At 44.1% G+C, this 26,168-nt stretch overlaps 1 long non-coding RNA gene across 2 annotated transcripts in view; it reads right to left on the bottom strand.

The window, feature by feature from the left end:
* The window catches only part of LOC146407169 (uncharacterized), a 190,738-nt gene that overhangs the window by 33,115 nt on the left and 131,455 nt on the right, over window positions 1-26,168 (bottom strand). Inside the window, exons 6-8 of one of the 2 annotated variants that reach the window (XR_014825995.1) lie at window positions 13,018-13,185; window positions 12,493-12,633; window positions 907-1,125 (exon numbers count right to left, since the gene is read on the bottom strand). This is a non-coding gene — a long non-coding RNA (uncharacterized LOC146407169). Of the gene's footprint in view, window positions 1-906; window positions 1,126-12,492; window positions 12,634-13,017; window positions 13,186-26,168 lie in introns of those variants that run through there. The other variant, XR_014825993.1, reaches the window with a different exon arrangement.

The raw sequence follows: 26,168 nt of genomic DNA, 5'->3' as shown, positions 1-26,168 counted from the left end.
GAGAAGAGCAAACGGTGGTGTTGGGTGATAGGGCAATGTGGCAGGAAAACCAGTCACAGGTCGTGGAGCCAGGAATGCCTGCTCTAGCCCAGGCTCTGCCCCTGACTGGCCTTGACTCCCCACCGGCTCCCTCTTCACCTTGGACACTGACTTTGCAGGCGGTGGGCTAAAGAGGGAAGAGGCTGTCGTTGGAAGGAGCCTGACTTCCCAAACGATTCCACAGAGCAGAGCTCAAACCCATCAGGAGCACTGGGCCACGATGTGAGCGAGTAATATGTCTGTAGAATGTTCTGCCACAGAGCGTGTGGGGTCGTCTGCTGCAGCGTCGGCCAACCTGACTGATACAGTCCCTGCAGTCAGGACGGCTTCCTCCTCTGACCTCAGTCCAGCGGATTCGGCATCACTTGGCACTTCCACCTGGTACTTACCAAGCTGGACTTTATTGAATGCGTGTTTCTTGGCATCTGTCATATTCATTCCTATCCCCAGTCCCTACCCCTTGCCCTTTCTCATTGCCTCTGAAATCAGTTAGACGGCAAAGCCATATACCACCCAGCTCTCCTCCCTGTCAGAGAGGAGCCAGCCCCATCAGATAACCCAAAAGCCAGATCAAAGGGCACCAGACCCAGTCACAGGAGACCTGGTACCGATCTTAGCTTGGCTTCTAATTCCCTGTGTCACTTTGAGCACATTTCCTCGACCCCTCGGTCTAGCCTTCCCATTATTATGGGAATCACACTTAGCCTCACGGACGCCAAAGCATTCTACTAACATTTTAAGATCCTAACATGTATACTGAAGGCCTGAGAGGGAAGGATGTAGGTTAATTAATCAAAGCTGCGGGATAATTAATGAAGGTGATTTCCCCAGACTCAGAGGGAAAAAAATTTCACTGAAGCAGGGAGAGCTGTCGAAGCTGATCTTATGTTTATGAAGGCAAGAGATCAGACCGGTTCCACATTAGCAGGTCCCACTGAAGAAGAGGTAGCAGGAGAGAACGGAGAGGCCACAGGCTCTGGATTTGGACAGACCTGGGTTCAAATCTTGCCTTCACTCCCAATGGACTGTGATGGTGGGAATTCACTTCATGTCTCCAAGCCTTGCGAAATGGTCTGTTTCAGAAAGCTGTGGTAATTAAAGGAGATAATTTGAGTAACACAGCGTGTGAGTGGGGGCAGAGACTCCCCTTTACTCTCATCATGCCAGGGTGACAAAGAAACTAGGTTGGGAAAGCAGGGGGAGAGATGGAGCATTTCATTCGTTCATGCATCTATTTATTTATCTCAACAGTCTGTGTCAGGCTCTGGCAATACCGAGATGACGAGGGCGCAGCCCCCAACCTCAAGGAATTCCACACCTAGGTGGAAAGACAGACCCATGGTTATTGATCTCCTGGTGTAAGAACGACTTCACACAAATAAGCAAGCAGGCAGTCCACTTCTAGATGCATGCCACAGAGAGATAAACGTGTGCCCATGGATATACGCATTGTAGCTCCTTCTTATCTGCAGGGGAAACGTTCCAAGACCCCCAGTGTAAGCCTGAAACCACAAGTAGTACCAGACTCTCCAGATACCATGTGTGTCCAGCATCACTACTCCTGCACTTTGGGGCCATCAGGGTTCCTTGAGCCACAGTCGATAACCGAGACAGCCGCCAGGTGACTGACAGGAAGGACACACTGGCCAAGGGGATGATTCACATCCTGGGGGGGATGAAGCAGGGCCATGCGAGAGCCCATCCGAGCGCGTGCCATGTAAAACCTGTGAACTGTTTATTTCTGGAATTTTCCATTCAATAGTTTGTGGACCATTGCTGACCATAGGTTAACTGAAACTGCAGAAAGTGAAACCACAGAAAGCAATACCACAGGTAAAAGGGGGCTACCGTACAGAGCTCTCCACTGACATTTGGCTGTAAACATTAAAATTAGGGAAAAAAATTAAATACCTATCAACAGGAGAGTAAATAAAATGGAGCAGACTAGGAATGAGAATCATAACATAAGGCTGAATGGAAAAGCGCAGTTATCCAATAATGTGCACAGTCGGGTACCACATGATTTGATTTTAAAACACACGCAAAATATTTTGTATAGTTGTGCATACAAAGGTTTTTGTTTTGTTTTGTTTTTTTCCTGTGGACTAGAACACATATCAAACTCACGAACCTGGTTGCTTCTGGGGAAGGAAGGAAGAAAACCAGTCTAGGACAATGGTCCTAGGGGACTGGAATTTCTTCTGTAATGTTTCACTCATGTCCAAAAAACTAGAAACAAACACGACAAAACCTTAGCGTTTGTTACTCTGGATGAAGGTAATGTGTGTGATATTATGCTTTATTCCTTTCTGCATTTTTTAAATTTCTCAAAATAAAAGTACTGGGAGTGTATAGCAAGGCATTAGACAAAAAAGAAGGGAAGCGCCCTGCCCTCGGCTGGCCTAAGCTGACCTCACAGCGAATGTCAGACGGCCACGGCCGAAGCGCGGGATCAAGGCTGCTAGGATGCGTCGGTGGCGGTAGAGGACCACGGCGGGTGCTGGTAAATCAGGCTGACACCGTGTCTGGGAGTCAGCAAGAAACTCTGAAGAAACGAAGACCTAGTTTTCACTCCTGGATGCATCACTTACCAGTACGACAAGGTCAAAAATGTCGTCACATCACTCCGACATGTATTACTTTCTCTAATGAATCCAGTTCTCCACGCTGGTTAGCAGACAAAACGTGGACTTTAAATTTTGCATGATTTATACATAATTTGAGGCAACGATTTAAATAAACCCATTAGGGGAGTTCCCGTCGTGGCGCAGTGGTTAACGAATCCGACTAGGAACCAAGAGGTTGCGGGTTCGGTCCCTGTCCCTGCTCAGTGGGTTAACGATCCGGCGTTGCCATGAGCTGTGGTGTAGGTTGCAGACGCGGCTCGGATCCCGCATTGCTGTGGCTCTGGCGTAGGCCAGTGGCTACAGCTCCGATTCAACCCCTAGCCTGGGAACCTCCATATGCCGCGGGAGCGGCCCAAAGAAATAGCAAAAAGACAAATAAATAAATAAATAAATAAATAAATAAACCCATTAGGAACGTCTCGGCATCTCTAAGGGAAAAGGTCCAGTCTCTAAAATGATGGTTTTCACCTGCTGCCTCCAATGCCTCTTCAGGATGGTGCCTGGGTGTGGTTCATGGAGCCTTAGGATGAAAGCAAAAAGCTGAAGCTCTGAGGCACACAGCCAGTTGGAGGCTGGTGTCAGAAGTAATATCCTTGATCTATGCAGTTGCAGACGGACCTGCAAGTGCTTGCAACTGAAGCCTGCAACAGGGGAAACTTGAGGTTTGCTGTGTTTCTCCCTCTCTCTGCTTAGGCAAAGTCTGGGCGCACCCTGGCCAACTCAGTCCTGCCTTTACACTTTCCTGAGATCGAGCTGTGAATCCATTTGACCTCAGACCAAATGGCTTGTTATCTCTGCAGCCTTCTCTGCAGAACCACCCTGGTCCTGCCACAAGGAATCCTCTAACCAGTAGTCCAGCCCAGCACCCAGCTGACCACAGCACACGGGAACCACAGGCAACTTGAGAGGACTAAACCCCCGGGCATCCCCTGGCCTCTCAGACGCAACCGTGCCAAGTTTACTTTCCGATGGCTGCCGTTACATTTGTATGATAGCTTGTGAGGTAGTTCTGCCTAGAAGCTCCTCAAGCAGAGAGCAGAAGTAAGAACCCCCTCCTATTCTGGATGTTTCTTTCATTGATCTAAAGTACTTCTCTTTTCTTGGTCAGAGGCCCACACAGGATGGCTCAAACCCCTCTCCTTCCCTCCTAGTCTCTTTATCATAAAACCTTGCCTAGTGTGATGGTTTGTTTTATGTGTCAATTTGGCTAGGCCATGGTACCCAGATATTTGATCAAGCATGTCTGGATGCTGCTGAGAAGGTAGTTTTTAGGTGAGATTAATATTTAAATCAGTAGACCTTGAGTAAAGCAGACTTACCCCATAATGTGTGGGCCCCATCCAATCATTTGAAGGTGTTAAGGAAAAGACCGATCATCCCCCCATACACTGCAAGGAAAAGGGGGTTCTGCCAGCAAATGCCTTCAGACTCAAACTGTATCATCAATTCTCCCTTGAGTCTCCAGCCCACCGATCATCCCTTTTTCTCTTAAAAAGCCCAGTTTTCAAGGAGTTCCTGTCGTGGCGCAGTGGCTAACGAATCCGACTAGGAACCATGAGGTTGCGGGTTCCATCCCTGGCGTTGCTCAGCGGGTTAAAGATCTGGCGCTGCCGTGAGCTGTGGTGTAGGTCACAGACGTGGCTCGGATCCCGCTTTGCTGTGGCTCTGGTGTAGGCCGGTGGCTACAGCTCTGATTGGACCCCTAGCCTGGGAACCTCCACATGCCGCGGGAACGGCTTTAGAAAACACAAAAAAAAGACAGGGGGAAAAAAAAAAAAAGGAAAGAAAAGCCCAGTTTTCAAGGCTATGTCTTACTAAGGAAAACAAGTACTTGTCATCTAGGAGACTACAAGTAAACCATGGTTAAAGGATTGAGAGTCATTTAAATTATTATAACAGATTTTCATCGCCATGACACTGTGTGACCTCGGGCCAAGTCTTCTCACATCTCCAAGCTTCTATTAATCTCACAAAGTTGCTCAAACCATCAAGATATTATTATCCTACGTAGCAGTACTCAATTCTGGAAACTCTCCCAAGCACCAGTCACAATGCAAAGTTTAAGGTTCTGGGATGGTGAGTAGTTGGAGTTTGAGATTTTTGCAGAAGTGGGGGCCGGGTGACAAAGTCAGCATTCAGGGGCCACAGTCAGGGTGGCACAGGGCAAATGTACACAAGGTGTTCGATGGCCACGACATGGCTGGATAAGAAGATCCTGGTGGAGGGTAGAGTTGAGACTGGCATGTGATCAGCTGTGACAGGACCAGTGAGTTGGCGGCAACAGGATCACAGCTGAGAGACAGAAAGTAACAACAGCTATTTCTTCCCATATCTCTTGTCCTAAATGATGGGATCCTAGTAAGTTTTGTCTTTGATCCAAGGGAACATCTGTGCTAGGACCAGCTTTACCTTCTGCCCTGCCAGGTAAGGAGTGAATGTTCTAGCAACCTCACCCATGGAGTCCGAGGAGGAAGGGAAATTCCCCTGGAAGCCCAGAATGAACCCCGGCCAAACTCTGGGCTTTTTCTGAGCAAACATTTTGAGAGAAACCAAAGTGATGATGATGTGGAAGAGCGGCCGGGGCTGTCCCCTCGCACGGAAGCAAGGCTGATGAAAACACAGGGATCAGTACAGATGAATCATTGCCAGTCCTCTCCCTGAGAGTGTTTGCTACTGGCAACCCAATAAATACCGGATCTCCGAAAGCGCTGACAAGTCACCCACTGGGCCTGGGAGTTAGATCGCTTCCGAAATTGGTGGGAGGAGAAAGCGGGAGTGGAGACATGGGGGCGTCTCCCCCTTCCAGAATTCGTGTTCCTCCTCCTTTTGGTAAGATAACTTCCTACTCTTTCAGAAGTGTGGGTGATTCTAGAATCTAGATGAATGGTGCCTGCGATCCCAATCTTCCGCCTCTCCGGTGTGGGTGGGAATGCATGCTCGGCTATGACCTCTGCCCTTTGACAGCAAGGAGGAGTACGCTTGGAGGCAAGGGGCGTCTGCTCTGCTTTGGGTTACTACCATTGAGGACCAAGTGAAGGTCTTTGGAGACCATCCTCAGACAGGATCTAAAGTGACCAGCGCTTTAAACGAGGCAACGTTCTCTCTGGCATCTTGACTATGGTGGTGGATACACAAACCAACATGTGTGATACAATGTACAGGACAAAATACACACACACAGGCACAGGGAGATGGAGAGAATGAGGGAGAAAGAGAGTCAGGGAGACAGAGAGGAGTACAAGCAAATTTGGGAAAATCTAAATAACACTGTATCAATCTCAACACCTTGGTCTCAATAGTCTATCCCACTGCAGTTCTGCAAAATATTACCATTGGGGTAAACTGGGTAAAGGGTACAGAAAATTTCTCCACATTATTTAAAAAAAAAAATTTATAGAGATATGATTCATGGAACATACAATTCACTCATGTAATGTGTACAATTCAGCAGTTTTTAGTATATTTACAGTTATGTATCCATCGCCACAGTTTTAGAACATTTTAATTACCCCCAAAAAGCAACCCTGCATCTTCCATCTGTCAATTCCCCAATCCCCCCACACCCCAAGCCTTAGGAAACTGCTAATTTACTTCCAGTCTGTATAGATTTGTCTGTTTTGGATCTTTCATACAATTGAAATCATACAATAGGTGGTCCTTTGTGACTGGCTTCTTTCACTTAGCATTTACTATAGCGTGTATCAATGTTTCTTTTTATTGATGAGCAACAGCCCACTGTAGGGACATACCACATTTTATTATCCACTCATCCGTTGATGGACATTTGCGCTGTTTCCACGTTTCGGCTATGATGTATAACGCCGCTCTGAATATCAATGTACAAGTTTTGCGTGGACATATGTTTTCAGTTCTCCTGAGTGTATACCTTGGAATAGAATTGCTGAATCATATGCTAACTCTACGTTTAACCTTTTCACAGACTGTTTTCCAAAACAGCTCCACCGTTGTACATATCCTCACGAATACTTGTCATTTTCTCTCCTTTTTTAAAAATTGTAACCCTTCTCATGGGTGTGAAATGGTGTTTCACTGTGGTTTTAATTTGGATTTCCCTGATGGCTGATGAGGATGCCCATCTTTTCATGTGCTTGTTGGCCATTCGTATATTTTCTTTGGAGAAAGGTCTTTCCAAAATGTTTGTCCACTTTTTGAATTTTTCATCTTACTATTATTGATCTCTGTGTTATTTCCAATAATTACATATGAATCATATGAATCTATAATTCTCTCAACACAAAATTTTTAATTTTTTAAAAGAAAGAACACTAGGGAAAATGGAAGGCTATTCAGGAAGAAGAAAAGCAGCAAAGTTTCAACAAAGAGGATATACAGATGGCTATCAAGCACATGAAAGATGTTCTTCGTCTTTAGCCATCAGGGAAAAGGAAATTAAAACTACAATGAGATCTAACTACATACCTGTCTCATTGGCCAAAATAAAAATTAAACATTAGGGAAGATGCAGAGAAACCAGGTCACACACGCTGCTGAGGAGTGATGTTAAACAGTATAGCCGCCCTGGGAAACAGTCTGTCCGGCAGTCTCTGATAAAAAATAAACATGAAATTGCCCTAAAACCCAGTAATCACACTCTTGAGTATTTATGCCAGAGAAATGAACATTTGTGTTCATGCAAAAACCTGAGCAAGGTTATTAACAGAAGCCTTATTTATAATACGTGAAAACTGCAAACAACCCAGATGTCCTCCAATAGGTGAAAGGATAAACCGTGGAACACTAGTTAGCAGTAAGAGAACAAACTACTGATAGACTTGTGTAAACTTCCAGAGAATTAAGTTGAGTGAAAAAACCTCAAGAGATTACGTACTGCTTAATGACATTTATGTAACATTTCTAAAATGACAAGATTAGAGAAATGGAGAACACATCAGGTGGTTGCCAGGAATGGGATGAGGTGCAGGAGAGGGAGGAACATGACTATAGAGGGGTGACACCAGGGGACAGATCTATAGAAATGATCTACATCTTGATTATATCATTGTCCCCACTCTGTGATATGATGCTACAATTTTGTACCTTATTTCTAACTGTAATGAATATACAAGGAACAGATTAATTTTTAAAAGAGAGAGAGAGAAAGGCAGTGCTTTCACAGATCTACTTATAGTTCTACCAACTATTAATTATATGATTTGGGAGTTCCCTTCATGGCTCAGTGGTTAACGAATCCGACTAGGAACCATGAGGTTGCGGGTTCGACCCCTGGCCTCACTCAGTGGATTAAGGATCTGGCGTTGCCATAAGCTGTGGTGTAGGTCACAGACACGGCTCAGATCCCGCGTTGCTGTGGCTCTGGCGTAGGCCGGGGGCTACAGCTCCCATTTGACCCCTAGCCTGGGAACCTCCATATGCCGTGGGAGCAGCCCTAGAAATGGCAAAAAAGACAAAAAAAAAAAATTATACGATTTGGGGCAAATTAAGCTTGTCAGTTTTTCCACCTCTTAAATGGGGATAATACCTATTCATGATGGTGGTAAGAATGAATAAAAATAAAAGTTTAAAAAAAGTCTTGTAGCCATGCACAAAAATAAAATCAAAGTGACTTAAAGACTTAAAAGACATGACACCATAAAACTCCTAGAAGAGAACATAGGCAAAATATTCTATGACATAAACTGTACAAATGATTTATTAGGTCAATCACTCAAGGCAATAGAAATAAAAACAAAAAATAAACAAATGGGACCTAATCAAACTTACAAGCTTTTGCACAGGAAAGGAAACCATAAAAAAAAAAAAAATGAAAAAAACCACCTGCAGAATAGAAGAAAACATTTGCAAATGATTCAACCAACAAGAGCTTTATCTCCAAAATATACAAACAGCTCATACAACTTAATAATAAAAAAACAAACAACCTAATCAAAAAATAATGGGCAGAAGATCTAAATAGACATGTCTCCAAAGAAGACATACGGATGGCCAGTTAGGCACATGAAAAGATGCTCAACATCACTAATTATTAGAGAAATGCAAATCAAAACTATAATGAGGTACCACCTCACACCAGTCAGAATGGCCACCATTAATAAGTCTACAAATAGCAAATGCTAGAGAGGGTGTGGAGAAAAGGGAACCCTCCTGCACTGTTATTGGGAATGTAAGTTGGTACAACCACTATGGAAAACAGTAAGAAGGTTCCTCAGAAAACTAAAAATAGAATTACCATGTGATCCAGCCATTATCTGGACAAAACTATAATTCAAAAAGAATATAGGAGTTCCCGTCGTGGCGCAGTGGTTAACGAATCCGACTAGGAACCATGAGGTTTCGGGTTCAGTCCCTGCCCTTGCTCAGTGGGTTAAGGATCCGGCGTTGCCGTGAGCTGTGGTGTAGGTTGCATACACGGCTCAGATCCTGCATTGCTGTGGCTGTGGCGTAGGCCGGAGACTACAGCTCCGATTCGACCCCTAGCCTGGGAACCTCCATATGCCACGGGAGAGGCCCAAAGAAATAGCAAAAAGACAAAAAAAAAAAAAAAAAAAAAAAAGAATATGTACCCTTATTTCATAGCAGCATTATTTACAAGAGCCAAGACATGGAAACAACCTAAATGTCCACTGACAGGTGAATGAAGATGTGGTACATATATACAATGGACTACTACTCAGCCATAAAAAAGAATGAAATAGTGCCATTTGCAACAATATGTACACAACTAGAGATCCTCATACTAAGTGAAGTAAGTCAGAAAGAGAAAAGACAACACAAATACCATATGATAATATGGAATCTAAAATATGGCACAAATGAACCTATCTACAAAACATAAACAGACTCACAGACATAGAGAACAGACTTGTGGCTGCCAAGGCAAGGGAGGAGGAAGTGGGATGGACTGGGAGTTTGGGGTGAGCAGATGCAAACTATTACACTTAGAATGGATAAGCAGTGAGATCCTTCTGTACAGCACAAGGAAATATATCCAATCTCTTGGGATAGGCCATAATGGAAAAGAATACAAAAAAAGACTGCACATGTATGTATAACTGAGTCACTTTGCTGTATAGCAGAAACTGGCACAACACTGTAAAGCAATTTTATATATATATATATATATATATATATATATATATATATATATATATATTGTCTTTTTGTATTTTCATGGCCGCACCCAAGGCATATGGAGATTCCCGGGCTAGGGGTCTAATTGGAGCTAGAGCTGCCGGCCTACGCCACAGCCATAGCAACTCGGGATCGGAGCTGAGTCTGTGACCTACACCACAGCCCATGGCAACCCCGGATCCTTAACCCACTGAGCGAGGCCAGGGATCGAACCCGAAACCTCATGGTTCCTAAGTTGGATTCGTTAACCACTGAGCCACTAAATCAATTATATTTTAATTTTAAAAAAATGAAAAAACTGAAACACAAAACACAAACCAAAAACACTTGTAACTAACAAAGAATTACTACTATTATTACTACCACCACCACCACCTCTGTTATTACTAGAATATTTTCTGTTCTCAAAATGCATCCCTTAGTGGACTCCTCAGTATCAGAAACTTCTATTCATCATCATTTGACTTCTCTGTTGATAACGCAGCCACTGTGAGAAATGTACCAGCATACACTAATTCACAGGCAGGCAGGAGGAGTAGTGGATGCTAATATGAAAGCATCTGGATGCTTTGAAGGGCTCAAGATTGGGAGGAAACATCCAAGATTTGGGCACTGGTCAAGCCCTCTCAAAAAGAAGGGACAGGAGAAGCCACCCTGGAATCAGGTCCCAAGTTTGACAGACTCTAGGTACCTGGAGGAGGGGACTTTTGACCTACCTGCCTGAATATAAATTTAACCCTGTGGCCTGAGAAGACCATTTTCTCTTCTGACTGCTAAGCAGGAGTAATCGCACGTTCCCTACAAAGCTAGTCTAGGCTACAAAGCTAGCCTAAAAGGACAAAAGACAAAAAAAAAAAAAAAAACCTCAGATATTTTAGATACATTCTATGAAGTCTTCATACTTTTGCATGAAGGGACATATGCAAGATTTTATTGTATTATTTTTTGTAATAACATGAAATTATAAACTTGCATGTTTATCAGTAGAATACATAAATTATAATATATTTATATAATGGAAACAATGCAGCTGTAAAAAATAATCTATATTTACTGATTAGCATAGATAATATCACAAACAAAATGGCTAAATTTCATATCTCACTCACATGAGATAATTCAGTGTTTCCTAAACTCCAATCATTCCTGTACCAGCATCCTCATCTCTACCAAATTCTCTTAACACCGGAATTTTCATGTGTTTACTGCTTTTTTTTAATTAAATCAACTCTCCTCTTTACTTAAACACCCTTGTTTGTTAAAAGAAACAAAAACAGATGCATGTTTGTTCATGTTTTAACATCTTTGAAGCCAGTATGCTTATACTCAGTGGTATAGGACAGTTAATTCACAGAATTATTTTTCTTTCTTAATGGAATATACAATATTGATGTTTGTAGGACCAGCAATATTTACATTCTATTATATATGGACTGTCACTGCTTTAATTAGAAAACCAGGTTGCTTATTGAAAACAGAAGGAAGCACTTAAATAAATAGATTTTATTAAATTACATTTTAATTGAATCCAACATAATTAAATTTCAGCTAGTGTGCTGCCTGCAAATAAGTTAGCCCCAGGCCTGTTCCTGATCTATTTTAAAAGGGAAATTTGGTGAGCAAAGAGGGTTAGTAATGAATTACTAGCACTAAACTTATACGATCTTCATGATGTAATAGACACAATTCCGCATTATTAATAGTTACACTATGAAGCACCTGAAACTATCTCCATTAGCAGCAAGTGTCTTTGGCAGATGTAACCAAAGTGGCAGGGGTGTAAGTTATTTTATGAGAATTGTCTCATATTCCAAAGTGTATACTATTAACTCCTCCTGACTGGTGCTCAGAAACTTCAAACAGCTAGGTAACTTGCCAAAATTTTTCATAAAGCTAGTGAGAGGCTGCAAAGGGATTTCACAGTGTGTCTCCAAAGCCTGATTTCCCCACTCCTCCCCACTGCCAGGCTGCTTCGTTTGGCCCCAAGAAGATGATGCGAGGTGCTGTGGAGGTTTAGAGAAGAGGGAGCCCAGGTGTGAAAAGGGGGGAAATCCACGAGGCCCTCACCTGCCTCCACCACCTGACATAGGGCTCAAATGAAGAACTGGACTGGCACAGGTGGATCGGGGGAGGGGTTTCACTGTAGAGAACACAAGGCTGGGAAAGCACAGCGCAGGCCTGGTGCGCCAGGTGAGGGTAGGATTGGAAGCTCTGGTGAGGGAGGTGGAGCAGAGGCCGGCCCTGGGAGGGACGGCTCCGCCCAGCCGGAAGCAGCACCCAGGGCCTGGCGGAAGAGGGGCCTGTGCGCATGCGCACCACAGCGGGCCCTGCAGAGCTCAGTTCCTGGAGTGGCTTGAATTTAAGGTGGAGCGTGACTGGAGCAGTTCCCCATCCTCCCCAGAGCCTCCGTGGCTGAGAGAGGGAAAGCGCAAGAACACAGGTTTTGAGTCAAACTGACTGAAGGTCGAGTCCTAACCTTGCCATGAAACTGGCTGTAATCCTGGGCCAGAGGCTCATCATCCTTTCAGATAACACTCAGAATAGGCCTGGCACATAGTACATACTCCGCAGGAATTTGCGCTGGTGAGGAGAAGGATAATGACGAAGGAGAAAAAGGCAATGATAATAAAGAAGGAGGAGGGAGAGGAGAGGAGGAGGGTGCTGTAAGACTGTGTTGTGACACCGAGGGCAGGGTGGCTCCATGAGCAGGACTTACCGAAGAATAAGGACTCACTAGGTCTGTCCAGCTGGCAGGATCCTGAGAAGCAACTTAGAGATGTGGTCGGGGGTTTTTCCATACCAAGAATCCTGTCTTCTGCTTTGTCTGTTCTGTAATAGTTCCCAGCACCTCACTGGACTTATATACAGCAATAATAAAGAGGCTCTGAAAAATCCTGAGTGCTAACTACCACGCTAGGCACTAGAAATTAAACCCTTAAAGGAACTAGACCCCATCCCTGCCCTCGAGGAGTGTGCAGTCTAGAAGGTGGGCTGGGAGAGGCACTGGAGCAGAAGGGCCCACTGCCTGACTGAGAGGGTGAGCTGCAAGCGAAGAGCTGCGTGCTGGGGAGGGGGTGTGGTAGGTACGAAATAAAAACCCTTCAGGAAGGAAGAACAGAGGGTCCATGAGTTCAGCTCACTGAATCTGAGAGAAGACTAGAAAACCAAGTGTGGAAAGAACTGAAATTGGGCACTTCCAGGGTTCCAGATAGCAGGACATCACCAATAGCTTTGACTATACCTTAAGGAATGTACTCCAATGGTTTTTCCATCTTTGTCTCTTTTGCTTGGGATTTAAAGTCCAGAAGGTCCTTCTTTTGGTTTCAGGAAGGCAGGACATCAGGAACGTCCACCATGGAAGCAAGTTCATTTCCAGAAAGAAAATCTGGTCGATGTTGCCAAAAGTGAGCTAAAGATACAGAAGGCCAAAGAGAAATAAATATTGACTATACCTCAGGCAGACACAGCTAGTTTACCACCAAGTCTCCTCTGATTTGGTTCAAAAAGGCAAACTGCCCAGTTTAAAATCCCCTCCCACTTCCTCCCAGACATTCTTGCAAACTAGGAGTAGTTGTAGGATCCAGTTCTGGCCAATGATAGGTGGGCAGGATGCAAACGGCTGGAGCTTATAAGTAATCTCTTTGAGAGGAAATGACCCCTTTGGCATTTGGCCCTTCCTTTCTCGGCACCTGAAAAAAACCATGATACCTACAGGAACAGTGGCCATCCTATCACCTAAAACTGAAAGCAATATTCTAGCAGGAAGGAATCTGGATTCTCAATGACTTTGTAAAACAACTTACTTCATAGTGGAGATAGATGGAAACTCAAGCAGTTTGACATTACAATTAGTTTGACCAGTACTTGTGATAGGGGGTTGGGGCAGTGGAGCTCAGCTCTCAAACAACTCTAGGCAGGAAGCCTTGCCTGACCTCCAGAATAAATCAGGAGTCCCTCACTTTGTAGGTTTGTGACGTGCCAGTCTTTGCCCCCAGGCAGTTACAATTATTGGGGTCACTGTTTGTATAATGCCTTTGTCCACCATCAGATTCTGAGCTTCGCAAGGGTCCAATAAATATCTGTTTCTCTATCGACGTCCATATCCATATCCACAAATCTGTCTCTCCACCTAAAACCACTGTGCCCTGGTGCCCAGCACAGTGCCATGTAGAAATCCTCAAATCTTTCCTAAGTGAATGAATGAATAAATGAAAGCACTGAGTTAAAGGCATGAGCAGAAACCGTATCATCAGGTTTCTCTATCCCCTTATATCTACTAAGAAGACATGAATAAACAAATTGGGGATTCCACATTCTTCATAAGAGCATAGGCACCTCTGAAGACTCGGGGGCTGATTATTCAATGTGCTATCTCTCCAGGGACTTCCTTTGAGCATCACCTGGCTTCTCGGGATGCACACAGCTTCTAAGTACACATCTGTTTCCCTCTTTAGGAAAGCTTTGGTGGGGAAGAGGCTGGTCCTGCCTGAAGTTCGGAGCTCAGGTATGTGTGATTACTGAGGTTCATGCCCTCTGCCATTTCCCTGACTGTCCTCCACCACTGCTGGATTCCTGAAGCTGTGGCAGAAAACAGCAAGCCTTTCTGCAGCTCAATCTGGGCTGCTTGTGTATCGTGCCCTGCCAAAGCCACATCAAAGGCTTGAGGAAGGTTGCCAGGTCTACACTGAAAGTCCTCAGGAGCCACAGCTCAGGGAGGCTTGGGGTTCCTGAGGCAGCCACTGGCTACCTGGGGGACCAGGTACTTTCCTGAGGAGAACACATCATTCAGCTCTTCCTGTGCTTTTACTGTAAACTCTTGGTTTATTACGCACCTAAGAGGAAGACAGGGGAAAAGAAAGAGACAGAGACACAAGGGAGGTTTGATCTGAAAGAAACACAGCAAATAGCCACAAGCCCTGCTTTTGAGAAGTGGAGACTGAGGCCCAGAGAGGGAAAATGATCACCCTTGGACCGGGAAGCTGAGAAGCAGGAAGGAAAACCCAGGCCTTGTGATGCTCTGCCCAGTGTCCTTTCCACGCATCTGGACAGCCACTCTTACTGGGGCCGCTCAGGAAGGAGGGGAGGCAGCTCCATGTACTGAGGGCCAAGCAGCTCATGGCAAAGGTGCACTGAGATGCCCTCCATTCTACCGGGTGCCAGTCACCACGTCGGGCTTCTCAGAAAGCACAGGAATGCAAAAGCCAAGGGCTCTACCCTCACAGAGCCCCGTGTTCAACTCAAGCCAATGCCAGGCCATCTAGGAAAAGGGTTAGAGGTGCACAGAGGAAGGACTGGGGGTGAGGGTGGCAGAGAAGCAATAGGATGGGAATCAGCAAAGGTTTCCTGGCCTCCGGGGTGAGCACGTCTTCACTAGACAAAGAAAGGTCACTGCGAGCAGAGGGACTTGCATAGCAAAGGCCTCAAGGTGGGGAAGTACGTGGTGTAACCCTGGTGAGTCACCCCAGTGACGGGGCTCAGCTTGTCAGCAGGAGACAACTGCAGAGAACTGACTAGGAAGGTAACTCCAGGCAGCCCTGAAACCCCAAAAGCCGGAAACCTGACCTTGTCCGTGTCTGAGGGGCTGGGCACAGAAGAACCAGCAATGAATGAGCAGTGTTCTGGCCCGACTGTGAAACCTTTGGACCTTGATGAAACATAAAAGCGAGTTAACAACATCATCTGCTATTACCTTGGGGGTTGCGCAAAAATCCTCCCCAAAGACCACTTACAAAGCAGTACCTATCAAAGACCCCTTATTCTATGCACAGACGCTCTATGTTAAGACTTGAGGACAGGGAGTCCCCATCACAGCTCAGTGGAAATGAATCTGACTAGGAACCATGAGGACGCAGGTTTGATCCTTGGCCTTGCTCAGTGCGTTAAGGATCCAGCGTTGCCATGAGCTATGGTGTAGGTTGCAGACGTGGCTCAGATCCCATGTTGCTGTGGCTGTGGCATAGGCCAGCAGCTGTAGCTCTGATTATACCCCTAGCCTGGGACCCTCCATATGCCTCACATGCAGCCCTAAACAGCAAAAAAATTAAAAAAAGACTGGAGGACAGGTAGCCAACATGACCCCATCACTTACCTGCAGACTTTATGAAAGGGCTTGCAACTCATTCTTCCAAAGGGTGTAGAGATCAACGAACTAGGGTCTTTTTAGAAAAAGAATTTGCCAGGTTGCTCTGCTTTCCTTCACTCCCATACCATCATAGGGTGGGAGATGGAGCTTCCAGAGGCTACAGAGAGTACTCCACAGAGGCCCCTGGAGTGTGACGGTTTTGAACTCTGGTAGGAAAGGGAAAAACTATCTACAGGATGCTTCAAATCTCAACTTATTTTACTCTGTATGTCTAAAATTGAACATAAATAGAACCATTGGGACACATTTGCAACATGCTTTTTTTCACTCATCAGAGTGATTTGGAGATTTATCCTTGCTGCTGCATAAAGATTTAGTTCGTTCAGTTTTAACTGCTATGCCACCATGTTTTATTTATGCATCTTCTGCTTTTTTTTTTCTAAGATACAAAAGGAATGCATGATCAATACCAAAAACTTGGAATATATAAGAGGGCATTTTTTAAAAACTAATATGCAAGGGCAGTGATTTAGACAAAACAATCTGGAATCAATCTGCAGCACAGAGGTTGGCTCGGTGAGGCAGAAACAGGAGACAAGGAGAGAGAATCGTGGTTTGAGAGAACAATAACTTGGTCACACAAGTGACGACTGGGAGCCAGGCTTCAAAGCCCAATTTGGCTGAGGCTGTAAACCTCAAGCTTTTTTTCAGGATGTCATGTAATATATCGGCAATAGGCTGTCATCAAGACATCAAATGGGGTATCTGTTGAAAGGATGATTTTCATGTTATCTAGCCATTCTTCTATTTAGAAATGGAGAAAGAAATCACTTAGAAAAAAAACCCTTCTAGGATCCCTGAGTTAGGTACATGTAGGTGATGGCAAGGAGAGTCAGGAATAGCATCTTTTATTATTGCGTCGGAGCCATTACTTTCAGGAAACAACTGCGTACAAAGCAGCTCACTGAGAAACAGGGATCAAGTTACATACGGGGTAGAGGGTAGGTTGTCTGGGAGAGGAGTGACAAGAGGACTCCACTGCTGCTCACTGGGATCCCTGAGGGCAGCCACCAGCCACTGCATGTGGTTATTGAGCACTAGATAAGCGTTAGCTCCAACTGAGATGTGTGGTAAGGATAAACTACTAACTGAACTTCAAAACACCTGAACATAAACTATCCCATTAATTAACTTTTATATGATTACATGATGAGATGAAATAAAATATATTATTAACATTAATTTCACCTATTTCTTTGGCTTTATTGTGGCTACTAGAAATTTCTAAATTTCTATGTGGCTTCCATTATGTTTCTATGGGACAGTCTTGGTCTACATTACTTCCTAATTCTGTGATCAAGCATCTTGATTATCATGCAGTGACTAGGGCCTTACAGATCTAATATCTGATCATCAAACTGTAGATAACATCCAGAATCCTAGATTGTTAGGTCCAGAAGAAATCCTTGGCAGAGACTTCTAACTGTTCTGGAATACCCCCATCTCAGAGTGATGGAACTCCAGCTTTTAACTAGCACTGTAGCCACTAAGAATAAAAACTATAGTCCACCCTCCACTTTGCAACTAGTTGAGGCCATATGACAAAGTTCTAACCAACAGGATGTGAGAAGAACTGTTATGTGCAGCTCCCAGTTTGCATATTTAATCATTACAGGTGGTCTGCTCTTGGCTCTTTATGCTTTCTTGATTTCTGAAAAGACAAAAGGACCCTGGGTCCTTAAGAACGTCTTGGAATAGAGACACCTACTGCCTATCATGAGATCCTATGCGAGGAAGGACATTTCTGACCTGTTTAAGTCAATGTTTCATACATCTACTTTTGCCTTAATTAATTAATGCTGATGACCATTTCTGTTTAACACTCCAAAATTATGGGACAATTATATATCAGAGAGGACTGGGGGTACCCAAACTCACATTACCCTTCCATACCATGCATTGCACTCAGCTAGCTCATTCAATTACAGTCTATAAAAATACATTCCAGGAGTTCCCATCGTGGTGCAGCAGAAACGACTCCAACTAGGAACCATGAGGTTGTGGGTTCAATCCCTGGCCTTACTAAGTGGGTTGAGGATCTGGCGTTGCCATGAACTGTGGTGTAGGTCAAAGATGAGGCTCGGATCTGGGGTTGGTTGTGGTGTAGGCCGGCGGCTACAGCTCCAATTAGATCCCTAGCCTGGGAACTGCCATATGCCACGGATGTGGCCCTAAAAAGATAAAAAGACAAAAAAAATAATACATTCCAGAAGATATACTGTATAAATGAACTATTCTGCTTTGGATGCTGGAGATAAGAATCTCCATTTGCCCATACAACTGGTGTTTTAAACATTTTTCTTAAAACCTCAATGATTTGTGTAAACTACCCATGATGCAAGAGTAGCTTGCTTGAACAAGAAACAGACAGCCATAAATATATATATACTATATATACACATATGGGCGGTGGGGGGGTGGGGGGGTGGGGGCGCTGCTACCTTTTAAAGTCCAGATAAAGTTAGCTCAAATCATTAACTCCATGCTCCATGGAAAAGCAAAGCCTGTAAGATTTCTGCAGATTTCCAGGGAGGGACTGCATTCAGATGTCTCCAAATCTGGGTTCCTGATTCTACAAGTGCTATTTATTCCACATTGCCATAAACCAGACAAGAACTCCAGCCCTTCCTCAATTTCTACACACATATCCACATACACGTGTGGCAACTTGCACAAAGAGCTGATAAGTATAATATACTCACCTGGAGCGTTACACAGGAAATAGGCAAGAGGTTACATACCAACGACTTCAAATTAAATATTAAAATATCTCCCTCATGAAACTTTCCTTTGTGCCACTCTACCACAAGGGAACTCCCATGGGGTCTTTTTCCCAGGGTCACCTCCAGGCCATAGAGGCACCTTCCCCCACCCCCTGCCCCCAACACCATGTGCTCACAGACCAAGGGACTTGGAGAGCAAAGTGCACTGGTTTCAGACAGCTCCAACCTGCCCCGTTAGCTGACCAGCTTGAGCAAGGGCAAGCTTCAGAACCTGCATATGGTGGCTCTGGCTTTGCCTTACATGGTCGGCAGTTTCAGACCACCTAAGTCCCTCTTCCCCCAACTCCCCTATATGCCCCTGATTTTGCCCCCTCCTTGCTGATACAGAGATAGAGACACAACTCTAAATTCTTATGTTACCAAGCTGGACAGCTCAGCCATTTGTTCTTTGGCCTGAGCTCTTACAAACCACCTTGGGGTCTAACCTGTCACTCTGAGTGACTTGACGTGAGCTTCCCAAATCTGAAGGATCCCTTCATAGATGAATTCTGGTACCAGCTACTAAGATAATATAAAGTTACTGAGTTACAAAGCAAAAATACACAATACCTGCCATTTCTGGAGTTCCCGTCATGGCGCAATGGTTAACGAGTCTGACTAGGAACCATGAGGTTGCGGGTTCGGTCCCTGGCCTTGCTCAGTGGGTCAACGATCCGGCGTTGCCGTGAGCTGTGGTGTAGGTCACAGATGCGGCTTGGATCCCGAGTTGCTGTGGCTCTGGCACAGGCCAGTGGCTACAGCTCCGATTCGACCCCTAGCCTGGGAACCTCCATATGCCAAGGGGGTGGCCCAAGAAATGGCAAAAAGACAAAAAAAAAAAAAAAAATACACAATACCTGCCATTTCTTTCTTAGAGGGAGATGCTTAATTATACCTCCCTGAAAAGCTGAGGCCAGAGCCCGTCTTTGGGGTGGAAGGATCATAAAGTCCTGTCAAATGCCCCATCCAGTAATTGTTTCTCTATGATCCACCCCTAAAAAGGGCCTGATCAGCCTCTGCCTGATGGAGAGTCCTTTCCCAAGGCAATTCTGACCCAGCATACATGCCTCATTGCACCTAGTTCCACCACGGCATGAGGAAGAGGCAATAATTTCTGTGACTCCCATAGCACAAGTGCAAATGTTTTAGCATGCATTTGCAGTTCTTCACTCTTTAGAAGCTATTTAAATCTCTAGCCTTCTCTCCCTCCTCTCTGCTCTACACAATCTACTTCTTGATGCCTCAGACTCTGCATATGTTGTCTTTCCAACCTAGAATTCTGTCAGAAGTTCCAAGGCCAGGGATCAAACCTGAGCCATAGCAGTGACAAGGCCAAATTCCTAACTACCAGGCCACCAGGGAACTCCTTTCTGTCATGTTTCTAAACCTGGAAAAGCTCTGTTAATCCTTAAAATCCACTGTGACTTCCCCGGATAGAGTAGTTCAATTGCTCCTTTGTTTTCCTGGAGCTCTCTGACATATCATTATTACATAGCACACAGCATTGAAACGCTCTGTTAAACTTTCTTCCTTCCCCTATTATGTAGGATAAACTTCATCATCTGCTTCTCTTAACATTTAGCACAAGCCTAGGCCACTGTGCACAATATACACTGATCTGAATTACTGTACAAAAACTATATCCCCTCTTCTCCACGACAGCCTTCAATTCAAATGCATGAAGACAAAGACCGTGCTCGTCTTTAGTCATCTCCTCCCCCGGCTAGACTCCTAGGATTTTTCACTAATCCTTCCTTCACATAGACCCTGGTTCCGTCTCCATCACTGTTCCTCATGTTTGTATGTGCTATTTCCCAAGATCACTCTGAAAACTAGGGACTCGTTGGGACTTTCAGGAGAGCCCTGTAGGTTCTCCAGGACTGTCACATGGAAGAAGAGGTGGCTGTGCTCATATAAATATTCAGGACCATACTCCCATACAAGAGCAGGGACAGGGTCCCTCAGATCAAGCAGGGCCAGGCCCCTAGATCTACCTCAACATACGATGGGGCCTTTGGGTACACCTGCCACACACCTGGCCTCTGCCAGAGTCCTCACAGCTCTGAACTCTGTCTTGTGCACTCTACTTGCACAAATGCCAACTTCCAGATTTTTATTCTGCAGAGCTGGAAGGATATTTATGTTTTTCTTATAAAATGCTATCATCTCAAGCATGCCATTTTGTAAACTGTTTTTTCATGCAAAAATTATGCTGTGCATAAACAGCTTTGCAGGTCACTAAAAATACATCTAACACAGGGATTCTTAACAGTGTCCCATGGTCTGGCTTTAGGAACACTGAGAAGATTTCTAAAATTGCATCTTGAAATTTATGTGTATGTGCAAATATGGCCTTTTATGGGGAGAAGATCTATGGTTCTTGAAGACTCAAAAGGGTTCATAAGCCAAAATTAAGGACAACCCATCATCATTTTTATTGGACATGCAACATCCCACTACATGATCATGGCATGCTTTATTTTTAAACTTCCCTACTGTCAGACATTTAGGCGGTTTCCACTGTATCAATACTACAAAAAGCGATTCTGCTATGGCTATTCTTGTGGATACATGTGCTCATACCCATTAAGCTCTCCTTCAGATGAATCCTTAGAAGAAAACTGCCTGCCTAAAGGACATGAACCCTTTAAAGGCATTTTTCTGGTACTTATTTGGTCCTTTTTTTTTTTAAGCAGAAAAAGGGTTAGTGCAGAGCCAAGCAAGGAAACTGGTGGCTCATGCCCCCAAACCCCTAACTCTTTGAAGGCTTTCAGCAAAGTATTTTTTATTTAAAAAAATTTTTAAATGATTAATTTTATTTTTTAATTATATTGATAGTTGACTTAATGTTGTTTTAGTTTCAGGTGTATGTTAAAAATGAATCAGTTATACATAAAAATATATCCATTCTTTTTTCCCACATAGGTTATTACAAACTATTGAGTAGATTTTCCTATGCTATACAGTAGGTTCTTGTTAAGCATCTATTTTATACAGTAATGTGTATACATTATTCTGACCCTTCCAATTCCTCCCACCCCCCTCAATGATTTCACCTATAGGTTTGAAATCTGTCAGTTTGTTTTATCATTTTATTAGATTTTGCATATAGGTGATATCATACAATATTGGCTTTTCTTTGACTGACTTCTCTCAGTCCATCCATGTGGCTGTAAATGGCATTATTTCATTCTTTTTATGGCTGAATAATATTCCATTGTACCACATCTTCTTTATCCATTCCTCTGTCGATGGACATTTAGGTTGCTTCCATGTCTTGGATATTGTAAATAGTGCTACAACGAACACTGGGGTGCATGTATCTTTTTGAATTACGGTTTTCTCATTCTCTAACACCATACACAAAAATAAACTCAAAATGAATTAAAGACTTAAATGTAAGCCCAGACACTGTAAAACTCCTAGAGGAAAACACAGGCAGAATACTCACTGGCATAAATCGTAGCAATATCTTGTTTGATCCACCATTTAGAAAAATGAAAATAGAAACAAAAACCAATAGGACCTAATTAAACTTAAAATCTTCTGAACAGCAAAGGAAACCTTTTTTTTTTTTTTTTTTTTTTTTCTGGTCTTGTGTCTTTTTAGGGCTGCACCTGTGGCATATGGAGGTTCCCAGGGTAGGGGTATAATCAGAGCTGTAGCTGCTGGCCTATATACCACAGCCGCAGCAATGCCAGATCTGAGCCGCGTCTGTGACCTACACCACAGCTCATGGAAATGCTGGATCCTTAACCCACTGAGTGAGGCCAGGGATCGAACCCAAAACTTCATGGTTCCTAGTCAGATTCATTTCCACTGAGCCACGACGGGAACTCCGAAACCATTTTTTAAATGAAAAAAAACAATCCTCAGAATAGGAGAAAATCTTTGCTAACTATGCAACCAACAAGGGCTTTATCTCCAAAATACCCAAACATCTCATGGACTTTGTAACAATAAAACAAAAAACCCAGTTAAAAAATGGGCAAAAGATCTAAACAGACATTTCTCCAAAGACAGACAGATGGCAAAAAAAAGAAAGGAAGAAAAGATGCTTGACATCAGTAGTTATTAGAGAAAGACAAATCAAAACTACAATGAGGTGTCATCTCACACCACTCAGAACAGCCATTTATCAAAAAGTCTACACATAAATGGAAGACAGTATGGAGGTTCCCTAAAAAACTAAATATGGAACTACTCTATGATCCAGCAATTCCACTCCTGGGAATCTATCCAGAGCAAATCTTATTTGGTTCTTATTTGAAGGTTCTAGCCCTTGATTTTCCAAGTCCAACCCTGGACCATTTCAAGCTCTGCTCTGAAGCTCCCACGAGCACAGCATCATCTCAAGTCTGCCTTCATCCCACCACCTTCACTCCAGTCAAGTGACTTCACAGCCAGCCCTCTGGCTTCTCTCCTGAATGGGTCTCAGACAGAGCATTGGACTTTGTCTCAAAAGACTTCTGTTAAAGCTACATGTATGTCACGTACTATATGTGTAATCCTTATCAATCCACTCAACTCCTCTGTGTGACTGGAGAAGATAATTTTTACCCTGCTTAGGTATCTCATTTTACAAGAGAAGAATTTAACTCTGACTTGATGTGACTTAATCAAATAATGACCTTCGTGGCACCTAGGGCCCCACAAGGACAGATGAGGATTTGCCATTTCGCTACTTTCCACCAGACGGATAATGAAAAGCTTCAAATTTCCAAAGAGGCATTTAATGATGTGAAACTATTTGAGTCACACACTCACAAAGAAATTCAAGTCTGGATTTATTGGCTGAGAGATTATTTCAAACTGTCTCAAAAAGGAAAAGAAAAAAAAAAAGACTAATTGTTTTCAAACTGAAACCTGAAATCTTTAAGGAAAAATCTCCATGTGCTCTTTTCCCCTCTTCTTCACGATGAGTTATGCCTGGCAAAGTACTAGGTAAAAACTATGGGGTGAGCCCTAACACACAGGAATGCACCTGCTGAAACCTGTAACTGGTGAGGCAGAGAAGAAGTTATGGCTCTCTAGGTAGAGCTTCACTCATAATGGCAAAGCTCTAGCTTTTCCTATAAACAATCCTAGGTGTTCCAACATGACAATGGCATTACCTGCTTTATGACTGCACTAACTAGACTACTGGTTTGGCTGATGTAACACAGACCCACATTAGCAAATGCACAAACAAGGTCATCTGTTAGTTCTCTTTCCAGGGACGAGATAGTGCTTCCATAATCATTAGGGCAGTATACCACAAGAATCCATTGCCTCTGTTGCTTGGATTCGCTTCTTCATATATAAGTTCTGGATTCTAGAAGGCTTATGGGGAAACTATAGTCCCTATCCCACTGAATTTGTCTTGGGGCTTTAGATCATATTCATCACCCCCTGCTCCAATATGTGTCCTACATCCACCCCACCCCCCCCCCCCCCGCCCAGCAAGAACCTCTGCTAGTCTTGGTGGCTTACCTAGTGGCAGGACTCATTCATCCCGGAAGGGTCTGAGGCCATGGTCACCTGCCCTTCGTACACTGTGACTGTGCATTTGTCCCTTTACTATCAAGAGGGGGCAGAAGAGCACCAAGGGCATCATCTGGAGACCAAACATTCCTTCTTACTGTTACTGAGCAAGTTCTCCTCCTCATGATCAGAAATAATTACCTTTACCAGCATGGTGACTCCTCTTCCTGCATGATGGTCCCTCGGGAAGAGGAGCCCATCACACCCTAGAAAAGCAGTCATAAACTCTACTTCAGTGGGTCTCTGTGTTCCCTTGAAAGTATTCCCTTTTGGAAACCAAGGCCTCCAAACACCCAGAATTCAGGTCTGCCATAAGGGATGCATCAATTCTCTGAAAGAGGACACCCCCACTGCCATCCTTTTTGTCACCAGTCCACATGTTCTACATTCTGAGGACACAGTGACACACAAAGATCACTGATTTAGAGTACACATGCATCCTGGAAGATGACGTATGACTTGCATTATTAGCGCCTCAGCTGTGTTTTCAATAGGCCTTTCCATCACTCTATTAAGATGGCAGTTTCTGGATGGGGAAGAATGGGGTATGATATGTGAATCTCCAGGGCCTCCTTAAGTAAAGTGGGTCCCCTTGTCTGACACAATGTTATAGGGGACCCTGTAGCAGTGAATGGTACAGCCCTTAAGCTCTCAGACAGTGATATCAGGCAAGGCCCTGCAGACAAGAAAAGCAAATCCACACCTGGCTTATGTTCTATTCCTATCAAAATGAATCACTGGCCCTTCAAATGGAATCTCCCTTGGGTTCACCTCCTACCTGCTAGGAAGGGTGCCCGTGTCTTATCAACACCTCTGATGGACTTGACAGTTCTTGCCTATATGTTCCAATTACCACGAAATCATGACTCAATTACCACGAAATCATGACTATGACAGTCTTCCCGATGTTCAGATAATTTGGGTTCCCTCAGAATATATTACGACAGAGGGAAAAGAAAGTTAACAGCCCTGGGGCCTGACTAATGTACATTGTTAGGCATTCAAAGTGAATACAAACTATATTTCACTCCTTCTTCTGACGGGAATGGAAAGAACACATGTATCTAAGACCCTGTTAGTCACCCTATTAAAGATGCCATATCCAGAGTTCCTGTTGTGGTGCAGCAGAAATGAATCTGACTAGTATCCATGATGATGCGGGTTCGATCCCTGGCCTCACTCAGTGGGCTGGGGATCCGGCTTTGCCACAAGCTGTGGTGTAGGTTGCAGACGCCGTTCGGATCCCACGTTGCTGGGGCTGTGGTATAGGCCAGCGGCTACAGCTCCAATTCAACCCCTGGCCTGGGGACTCCCACATGCCATGGGCGCAGCCTTAATAAGAGCAAAAAACAAAAACAAAAAAACAAAAAAACAAAAAACATGTCCGGCATAATGGCTATAATTAGGATTCCACCTGAGTGTAGTTTGCAGTAGACTCAATCATCCTCCAAGAACCATCTGCACCATCCGTAGGAGCCACAGGTGACGGATGAATGGAAAGATGAGGACCACCCACCCTATGTCCTTTAGGTCTTTAAGGTGGCCCTGATCTCTGTCACTCCCCACAGCACACAATATTGTTTTGACAATACAAGGGAAACTAGAAAACATCTTGAATGGAATGACAATGAACACACCATATAAAAATGTGCAAGAAGCCACAAACAAGGTGCTTCGAGGTAAAAGATTAGATCACGATTTTTTAAAACCTTTTTTTTTTTTTTCTTTTTTTGTCTTTTCTAGGGCCACACCCGCAGCACATGGAGGCCCCCAGGCTAGGGGCTGAATGCTGAATAGGATCTGTAGCCGCCAGCCTACGCCAGAGCCACGGCAACGCCAGATCCGCCAGATCCGAGGCACGTCTGCGACCTACACCACAGCTCACGACAATACCGGATCCTTAATCCACTAAGCAATGCCAGGGATTGAACCAGCAACCTCATGGTTCCTAGTCAGATTCGTTAA

The sequence above is a fragment of the Sus scrofa genome, chromosome 1 (assembly GCF_054392235.1).
Source record: "Sus scrofa isolate SSC_HxYL_T2T_F1_AM1 chromosome 1, Sscrofa_HxYL_maternal_Yorkshire_Landrace_v2.0, whole genome shotgun sequence".
Classification (NCBI taxonomy): domain Eukaryota; kingdom Metazoa; phylum Chordata; class Mammalia; order Artiodactyla; family Suidae; genus Sus; species Sus scrofa.
The sequence above is the reverse complement of the archived record's forward strand: the minus strand, read 5'-3'. Positions and strand labels throughout refer to the sequence as shown.